Here is a 9,374-nt window from a genome sequence, read left to right on the forward strand (position 1 = left end):
CAGGAATGTCTGAAAAAAAAGTTTCATGTGTATTCTAATGCTGCTGACTTCAGTTATAACTGAAGGTGAAAAGTGAGTCCAAACTTGCTTGAAATACCAAAAACTAAAACCCCCAACTGAAAAGTATGGCCTTTCGTTACCCAAGATATTTTCCTCTCCTGAAAACATTGTAATAGTAGCTGTAGAAAATAGAGGGAATTATTATTTATTAATGTAAATCAGAAATCTCAAGTTATGTTACTTATTAATTCATGTGAAGGTTTTATCTTAGATTTTTGTATGTTTACGGATTTTTTTTTTGTCTGCATTTGTACCCTGACTACTATAAAATCTTTTGAGTTCTTAGTGCTTGGGCCTAAGTGTCTCATTTTGGGTAGTCAGGGTATTATCAAAGCTATTTATCAGCTTATAAAGTTGTATCATTTCAAAATGTGTTAGATAACAACTCATAAATCATAATGTAGAATGTTTTTTTTAGAATGAATGTTTGGTATAATCAGCTAATGTGGTTTTAATTATGATTATCCTTGCCCAAAAATGAAAATTGTGTTCTACTTTGCTAGCTAGAACACATAAATTAAACGCTTGCTGACATGATTTAATCAACGTAAAGTAAGAGCAAGTAATTTTCCTTGAATCTGAGAAAAATACATTAAAAATAAAATTACTAGCACTAGCTACTCTCAGAAGAATGCTTTGCAGTCAGCATAAAGTTGCTTTCATTTTCAAATAAAAGGAGCTGGGCACACAATACCAAATGGTTGTATCTCTTGAGGAAGTTGTGCTACTTGTCTGAATTCACATCTGCTAGTAGTGTTACAAGGGCATTAAAGTCTGCCCCTGACCATTTCCAGAAGAAAGGTCAGATTTATTGGATTCAAGGATTCAGATTGCAATGTTCTTAATGAATTACTTAATTGCCACATGTTATTTGTTGGTTGTAAGTTTACTAGTGGCATAAGATTGTAATGTGCCCATGCGTAAACTGCCTCATCACAATGACTTTAGGTAATTTAGCTCACATTTTCCTGTTTTCGCAAATGACCTGATCTTTAAATCAGTTAAGAAGGTGCATAGGGAAAAAATATAACGACCTTCTTGATTGCTTTGTTATATGACACTTCGTAATTCCCAGTGAAAGTGGTTTTAGGTTTAGAGTAGCTAGGAAGGTAAATGTTCCCAACGTGGGTATGTGGAAGTTTTGTTTCTTTTGGGTCTGTTTTTCCCACCAGCTCATGAGCAGCCTTTCTGTGCATCTGTATGTCTGGCTGTATCAGCACAGCTTTGCCTCCATGTACACTTTGGCTGGAGTTCTGCCTTTGCTGTAGTAAGCATGAGTCATCCACCAGTATCCTTCACATTTTTTGTAATAGGATTGTCCACCAGAGTTCAGTGACTTTTAGTCACATCTGTGAAGTTCAGCCTCCCCACAAAAGCACTTAAAGATGTTTCACTTTAAGCAGTTGTTTTACCCATTGGTGAGTGTACACTTAGGTTCTTTGGTAGCTTCGGAGGTGATGTTCTTTTTTTAAGATGTGAACACGTGCCTGTTAGGAAATGAACTGAGCCCATCAACTCATTTCACAAAGGCCAACAAACAAAGCAATGATGTAATCTTTACAACAGCAATCAAAATTCTTGTGAAACTGCTCAGAAATGGTTCTGGAGGTGGGGGGAAAAAAGAAAAAAGGTCATATGAGCAGTAGTGTTGGAAAAGAAGCAGCTGTGTGAGCAGAAAAACTGTGCTCTCAGGTATGAGCAGTAAGACAATGCAGAGAGGACATGGTTTTAGATAACATTTCAATGAGCCTTTCCTTCCACCTCCAATGTAGACAGTAGCTCCTGTCTTGATTATGAGAACTCATTGTTAAAATAGTGACAAGTCTTAATATTATAGGATATGTGCTGCTTGTTTGTTTGCCATCCCCTTGTCACTTAATGTTGAAATTTCCTCTTGTATCTCTGGATAGATAGAGCCTTCAAAGGAACAAGACAAAATAAAATTTAATAAAAATAGTAATAATAACAGACAGACACTCTCTTTAGTATTAGCATGTAGTTCTCTGCAGCAAATTAATTAATAATAAGTTACTAAGCCAAAAAGCATTGGTGATATTTGAAAAAAGAGTGTCTGTACTCTGGATCTACTTTGCTCTCTTTCACAGGTCTCCATCATACATAGGACTGCTACTATCAGAGAAAGCCTTTTTCCTACTGTAGATTTCTGACTATTGTAAATGTGATATATAGTTCAAGTTATGGGGTAGAGATGCAGTGGAAAAAGGTAATCTGTTCAAACTGTACTGAGGGTGCCCTCTGCAGAATATTACATTCTGTCAGTTGGCAGAGAAGCTGTCGTCTTCTTCTATTTTGAAGTACTATAGCATTAGATATTCTTAACTTCTGTAAATGTATTCATATAGGAAAGGAAGGAGAAAGGAAGCTATGAAGCTAATAATAGGTAAAATATTAAGCTTACACTACAGAAATTATTCTAGTTCTGATGTGATACTTTACTGCTGACTATGTGATAGATAATTATGATGATGGACATAATTTCTTATCTTTTCTTACTTGATGTCCATCAGGCACATCAAATTGACACAAGCTGGATTTTAGTATTTGAACAGTTTGGCATTAAATTTTATACTAAGGTTTTGCAGTCAGGTCATTCCCCTTTCTTCTTTTCCTGAGATGGACTATGGCATGCTTCAAACTTTGTGGTTCCTTTGGAAAATGCCCTGCATTTTGATAGTACAGACACTCATCTGTGTGTTCCAGTCAGGTACTTAACCATGCAGTGTCCTAACTAGGTGAGCTGTAGATACAGGATTAGGGAGAAAAGGAAAGTGAAAAAATGTTCCAAAAAAAGCAAAACATTTGGTGAGTACTTTTAAAGTGTTTGGGGTTTTTTTCTTCCTCTCATGATAATAAAGACTTGTTACTGCAGTTAGTAATGTGCTTTGGTATTACTGAACATATGGTAGGAAAGATGGGAGAGGTTCATGCAGATAAATTGTATTTTTGTCTTTGACCCCATGGGTTTTAAAAATCTTTCCCTTTTATTTGTGAGGTAGCAGGACAAGGAGAGAACTTTAGTTTGTTTCTTTAGACCTGGAGGGGGAGACACTGGGATTTCATATCATGATCTTCAGCCATGAGGTTAAAATATGCCACCTTCAATGACCAGCAAATAATTAATTTTGTAACAGGATTTTTTTTTTCTCCTCTATAATATACAGTGACAAATTAGAACTTTTCAGGTATTATGTAATTAAATCTGAGATAACTTTACGTGGCCTCAGATTTTTGACAGAAACAGAAACGTCTCTGAAAGTGGCCATAAATAAAGTCTAGGGAAGAGGAAGGACAGGGCAAACATACACAACACATCCACCTGACAGCAACTTCCCTACATCTGATTTCATCTTGTTAACTTTGAACTTCAGTTCATTTCTGCTTATTTAGTTACTTTATGAAAAGAGAAGTTAGGCTTTTTGAACATGTGTAGAACTGTATCATCTGCACTGTCTTTCAGCAGAAGTACCAAATGTTGGGTGTGCTACTTGTGGGAAGAAGCTTCCCTTTTTTAAAATTATTTTTTTTCCCCCAACATTGTTTTTGGAACTCAGTGTGTGATTTGTAGTTCCCAGCTCAGCTACCACCATCTCCACACTGTCCTCCCTTCCATCTGAAAATTCTGCCTGGGTTTTGTACCTTTACCAGTTCCTTTCCATTCAGGGACCTTTCTTCCTACATCTGCATAATTGCCTTGACAGCCTTTGGTGAAGGACTTCACCATGGCTGAAAGGTAGGCAATGTCAATGCTGACCCCTGCAGACAACATCTGTAGCTTAATAGGGCAGAGAACCCTACAAAATGCTTTCTTTTGGCAAGTAAAGTAAACTAATGTTGAATCCTTCCAATTTGGGTTTGGAATTTCAATCTCATACAGATTTTATTTGTTAGTTTGTTAAATTGCTTTCTCTCACGTTCTAGTATCTGGCAGCACATCGTGACTGTCACCCTGTAGTTATTTTTACTGTACAATAGGTCCTGCTGAGGAATTGAGCAAAACAAGTATATATTTAAAAAATCCTTAAATGTAGGAATGATAATCTTCTAATTTCACATGTAGCAGAACATAGGGCAGTAGGAGTTAAAGGTATTTCAGTAGTATGTTTAATCTGTTCAGGTGGTCTTCAGTTATTAGTAATTTCTAGCAGAAATGTTTTTTTCTCATATTTCTGCTTAAATTTCTTTGCTGTCCTTTAAATCCACTATTTCATGTACTATGCCACTATTTGTGGTATTGTTTAAAATTTCCTTCATCATTTTATACACATATGTCTTCAGCAGTACTTCAGCAGAACCTGAACTGTCATTGCTAATTATTTTTTATCTCAGCTCATTATAATGAAAACCTTGAATGTTATGTTTTATTAAAAAAAATACAAACCATGCTATAATGCTTAGTTATATAAGAGGTATTTCTGTATGCTTCACTGGCAGACAACATTACCAACATTAAGCAAGTCTGGTAATTACAGTTGTTTATACATAGTTTCAGAGGGTTAAATAGACCTTGTAAAAATATTTTAGAAGCAGCTCCATTAAAACTTCAGTATAAAAGTGACATCAATAAACCTTTCCTTTATTCAGCAAGAATTGCCCTTTCTGAAAAAGCTGCATTATGATAAAATAATTTAAAAGAACAAAGGCTTATAAAAAATTCCCTTTAAGGCTTATCCAAGCCTCCCTTAAACAAATTCTTCAGAAATATAAACCTAGATTATCAGCACTACCTCAGAGGCATCTTGGGTGGACTTATGTAATTAAAAAGTAGAACCCAAGACAAGACAATGAATAACACAAAAATCAGATGTAACATAAATCACTTTAGCTCCTAATTAAAAAGGATAGGTATGATGAACTTGCATGAATAGTACACAGGATTTTAGCAACACCTTGTGCTGAGAAGGACAGAATGACCTCTGCTCATGACAGCTGAGATTTCCATCTGGCCTTGGCAGGTTTCCCATGTCAAAGTCTTGGAACTTAACCGCTTCATTTCACATCATGGAGTAAAGCTCAACCATTCCCTTGTTCTCACAGCATTTCCCTGGTGGAACTGCACAGACTGCATGGCCTGATACAAAGCCTACAAATATCAGTTATTTCCCTATCTTTCCAAATCCTTTGCAGAGGAGCCTTAGAAGCTGGTGGTTTTTTGTAATGCAGATAAAAGCTGCAAAAGTGATCATAAATACCTGCTTATCTCGCATTGCTCCTAGGCTGGTGTCATGTAAAGTGCTTCTATCTGCAGTAAGCCCTCTGCTCAGGTAGAGCATACCATGAAGTGTTGTGTTCAGCCAGGGATTCTCAAAGATGAGGTATAATTCTCAAAGCAAAGGAGCAATAGAAAAGAAATTAGTTCTTCTCTTAATCACTAAAATGTCGTTATTTGAATTGCAGTATTTACACTAGTTGCTGACTAGTGAGACCATTTGAAATATTCTCATCTATTCTTTTCTTCAATTATATCTCAGTGCTTTCCAGACTGTTTCACTGTCTCAGTTCTCTAGCTGGCAGTTTTTCAATTAAGATGTGAAACATTCCTTTTTTGTTACATAGATTTAATTAAAATTCTTTGAAATATAATACTTGGGTGTTGGGTGTGTGTCTGCTACAGTTCAGGGAAATTAAACTGCTGCTGCTTGTTCTGTCATTTGGATAAAATTTCAGTTAATTATTTTCAAAATGTGGGAATTATCTTTGGAATATAATACCAAAAAAATCTGGTTATTTTGGTGTCATAAAGTATTTCTACAAGTCTCCCTAGTTTTTTAATAATGAAATTATTATCAATGCATTTTAAAACCTACCAATATGAAGGTGTTTTGCAGGTTTTTAATTTCCTTTCTTTATTGGATTAGGAACATATGCTCTGTGCTGGCATTTTTATAATTAATTTGCTTATAATGCAATATTTAATATAAAAATTAGAGCCTAGTCAGGTGAACAAGATATGGGACACTTTCTACATTAGACTGTCTCTTGCCTTCCAGTAGTACTGTTATTATAAAACCTGCAAGATCCAAAGTACCTCTAAAAATAATACTAATTATTAGTTTTAGGTCTCTGCTGCTTCAGCTGACTAATACCATTTTTAAGGTTATTCTAAGACACAGGAAATGCAAAAAGGAAGAATACATTTCTTAGTCCATGCAGGTTCATAGCAAAGTATGAAAGATTAATAGTTGTTTCTAAAATTCCTTGAGGTGTAAGGCCTTAATGAATATTAACATTTTATTATAATGGCATATTGATCCTTCACCTCAAGATGACCTATTTCTATCCACTCCTGTATGGGCAGAAGGGTTTGCTGTATGTCACATTTTGTTATGTAGCGAATGATTCAGCCCCTTGATTCCTGAAGAGGTTTGCTTTTATGAAATAAAAAGAATCCAGAGAATAATAAATCAGATGCTTGGAAAAGCACTCAAAAGTCAAGTCAGATAAACAGGTGGAACCAGCATTATTTGTATCCCTTGAACTATTCTTGAACCTGGTTCTGTGAGGGATGGACATGTACATTAAATATATGTGATAATAATGTTTAAATTTTTCTTTTAATAGGCATTTCTGGATAATAGTAACTTAGTAACTCTCAATTTGCTTTTAATTGTATCCATACAGAGTAATGGATTAGTACAATAATGAATTCGTTTTTTCACACACATCTTACAATCAAAAAAATCAGTATTTAGCATTGGTAATAGTTACTAAACAAAGTGAAATACAATTTGTACCTCTGCTATGCTAAGAATGGTTCCTCTTTTTATTTTATATACTTGAGTTTTCTTTACAACAGCATCACAATATGAGGAAAATGGTTATTCCCACTTTTTTTTCAATGCACCAAAGTGCAGGAAGTCCCATTTTTGAATGTTCAACAATACATTTCCCATATACATTTTTCAGTGCTCTCGGTGGAGTAGTGCATCTGAAGCATTTTAATTACAGCTATGAAGCAGAATTATTATGTTTACATCTTGGGTGCTAACCCCAGTTTCTGAGTAACATATTTCAGTAAAATAAAATTGTAGTGGACTCAACAAAAAACCCCCACCCAAGCAAATGGAAGGAGGGATGCAGAATCCAGATTTGTCATTGACACTTGAGTTTCAGTAAAGAATTTATTGAAAGATGAAGTTGTTAATTTAAGTGCTCTTTTTACATGGCAGGTGTGACAAAGCTTGGGAGAATGAATTGCCTCTGACCACCTTTTTGCTTCTCACTATTTGGCATGTTCAGCGATGCTGACTTGTGCAAAGCTACTGGGCTCTGGTGGGTTCTCCCATCTACCATTCTGCACTGCTCTGTCTTTAAGGTTCTATGCCTTATTATCCTTTGGGTAACCTACTTGTACCATTAGCCAGTGAAACAGCATTTCAGCATGTATTTCTGGATTCTTCTCTGGGGAAAGCAGAGTTTGCAGAGCTGGCCACCACAATGGCTAGATGGTTTATCTTTGTTTACATGGAGGCCTTTGAAAGTGTACAAGAGAAAAGGGAACAACCAAACAGAACTTGATGCGAAATTTCCTTAAATTTCTCTGACTTCTGTTTAATTATATAAGTATAGTACCTAAAGAGCTTACAGAAGCAATATTTTAAACTTTGTCAGTATATTCTGCAAAAGCACTGAGTAGTATTAAGAGTCCAGGGGAAGATTACTCCTTCTGTTTTTTGCAGTAAGCCAGGTTTGAATACTGAAGCTGTTCATATTATTGCTGTTAGTCTTCCTCTTGGTTGTTCAGTAAATGCTTTGAAACTAAATAACCACCTGCAGTGGACCTGCATAAACAGAACAAAATATTTTAATATCAATTTAAAAAGAAAAAGTGGTAATTTGCTTCACTTAGTTACAATATTAGTAAATTACAAAATGTAAGATGTGATAATTAAATGACATTATTTCCAGACTTCATTAACTAGATTTATCTCTCTTCATTTTCAAATTGATCCAAGCTTTTACTTATGTCCCCTTTGGGAGTTGAAAAATTTTTGTAAGAGGATAATTATCTAAGAATTCTTAATTCACATCTCAGTTCTCCATTTGCTGAACTCCATATACTTCTGCTGTGAAATAGAGACATTTTGAAGCCTTTATTTGCAAACTGTATGAAAATTACTCCATTTAAATCAAAAACATTTCTTATAATTTTCTTCAGAAGTTATTTTTTAGAAGAGAATTCTAGAAAAAGAACATTTCAAAAGCTTAAAGTATTTTTTAGCAGACAGTGGGACTAGTGATGTGTATGAAATAGAAGTCTGCTATCTCCCACTTTGAGGGGAATAAAGAAAAAATCATAGGCATGATCTGCATCAAAATCTATTCTTGATAATGTGTATAGAAGTCTTTTCTCAGCATTCAGACTTTTCTTGGCATGAATTTTTGTAAAACTGCTCTCAGAACACCTTTGAGAATCCCATATGCAGGCTACAATGGCATGTGGTTTAAAGAACTGTGAATATAAGCAGGGAGGGGGGAGAGGAGGTGATTGCTGCATAAACACATTGCATGAGAATCTTGGGACTAAGAGTAAATGTCACTTGAAGCAGATTAGTTTGGGTTAAAGGTGTAATTAGTCTGTCTTTTTACTTTATTGACATATCTGATGTCCTGGTTTTCAAATCCTAATGAGAGGGCTGGGAGATACATCTCAGCTATCTTCTTACAAACACATACAGCAAAGCAAAGGAATTAGAGCAAGTGTACATGTAGGAATGGACATATTCCCAGAATTTAGTGTATGCTGTGTCATATAGGCAAGAGGAAAGTAAGCACACAATGGTAGGAGGAGCCTATATTTCTCTGAGACAGACACTTGGATAAAACGTTGCTGATGCTTATGGATAACAGGAACTGATCAAAAGGCAGCTGAAAACTTTTAATTTCAGGAGCTTTGGACCCAGTAATTGGTAAATTTGAGTGTGTGTTCAGAAAGAGCTTCAATGATTGAAGGTTTGAACAGAATATGTAGCATGTGATACCAGTACAGCTAGCTGAAACTGAACAGCGTGGTCACAGGGAGCTCCCGACCGCTCGACTTAGAACAGATAAACTTCTTAATGATTTATTTTTCATGTATTTTCAGAGGTAAATATATCCCACCTTTTCCAAAATGAATACACCAAAATTTCAGTATCTAGCCATTTCACAGGCGCATCTTGGGATGAATAAATTATGAGTATGAATAATAGAATGAATGTGTGAGAGAGCGATTAAAAAATTAAATTGATCTGAGCCTTGAAGCAGGCTGCTCTGCTTTGTGTTTCTGAGACATCAGGTTTTTTTAATTTCCTGCT

The sequence above is a fragment of the Chaetura pelagica genome, unplaced genomic scaffold, assembly GCF_000747805.2.
Source record: "Chaetura pelagica isolate M959 unplaced genomic scaffold, ChaPel_1.0 scaffold344, whole genome shotgun sequence".
NCBI lineage: Eukaryota > Metazoa > Chordata > Aves > Apodiformes > Apodidae > Chaetura > Chaetura pelagica.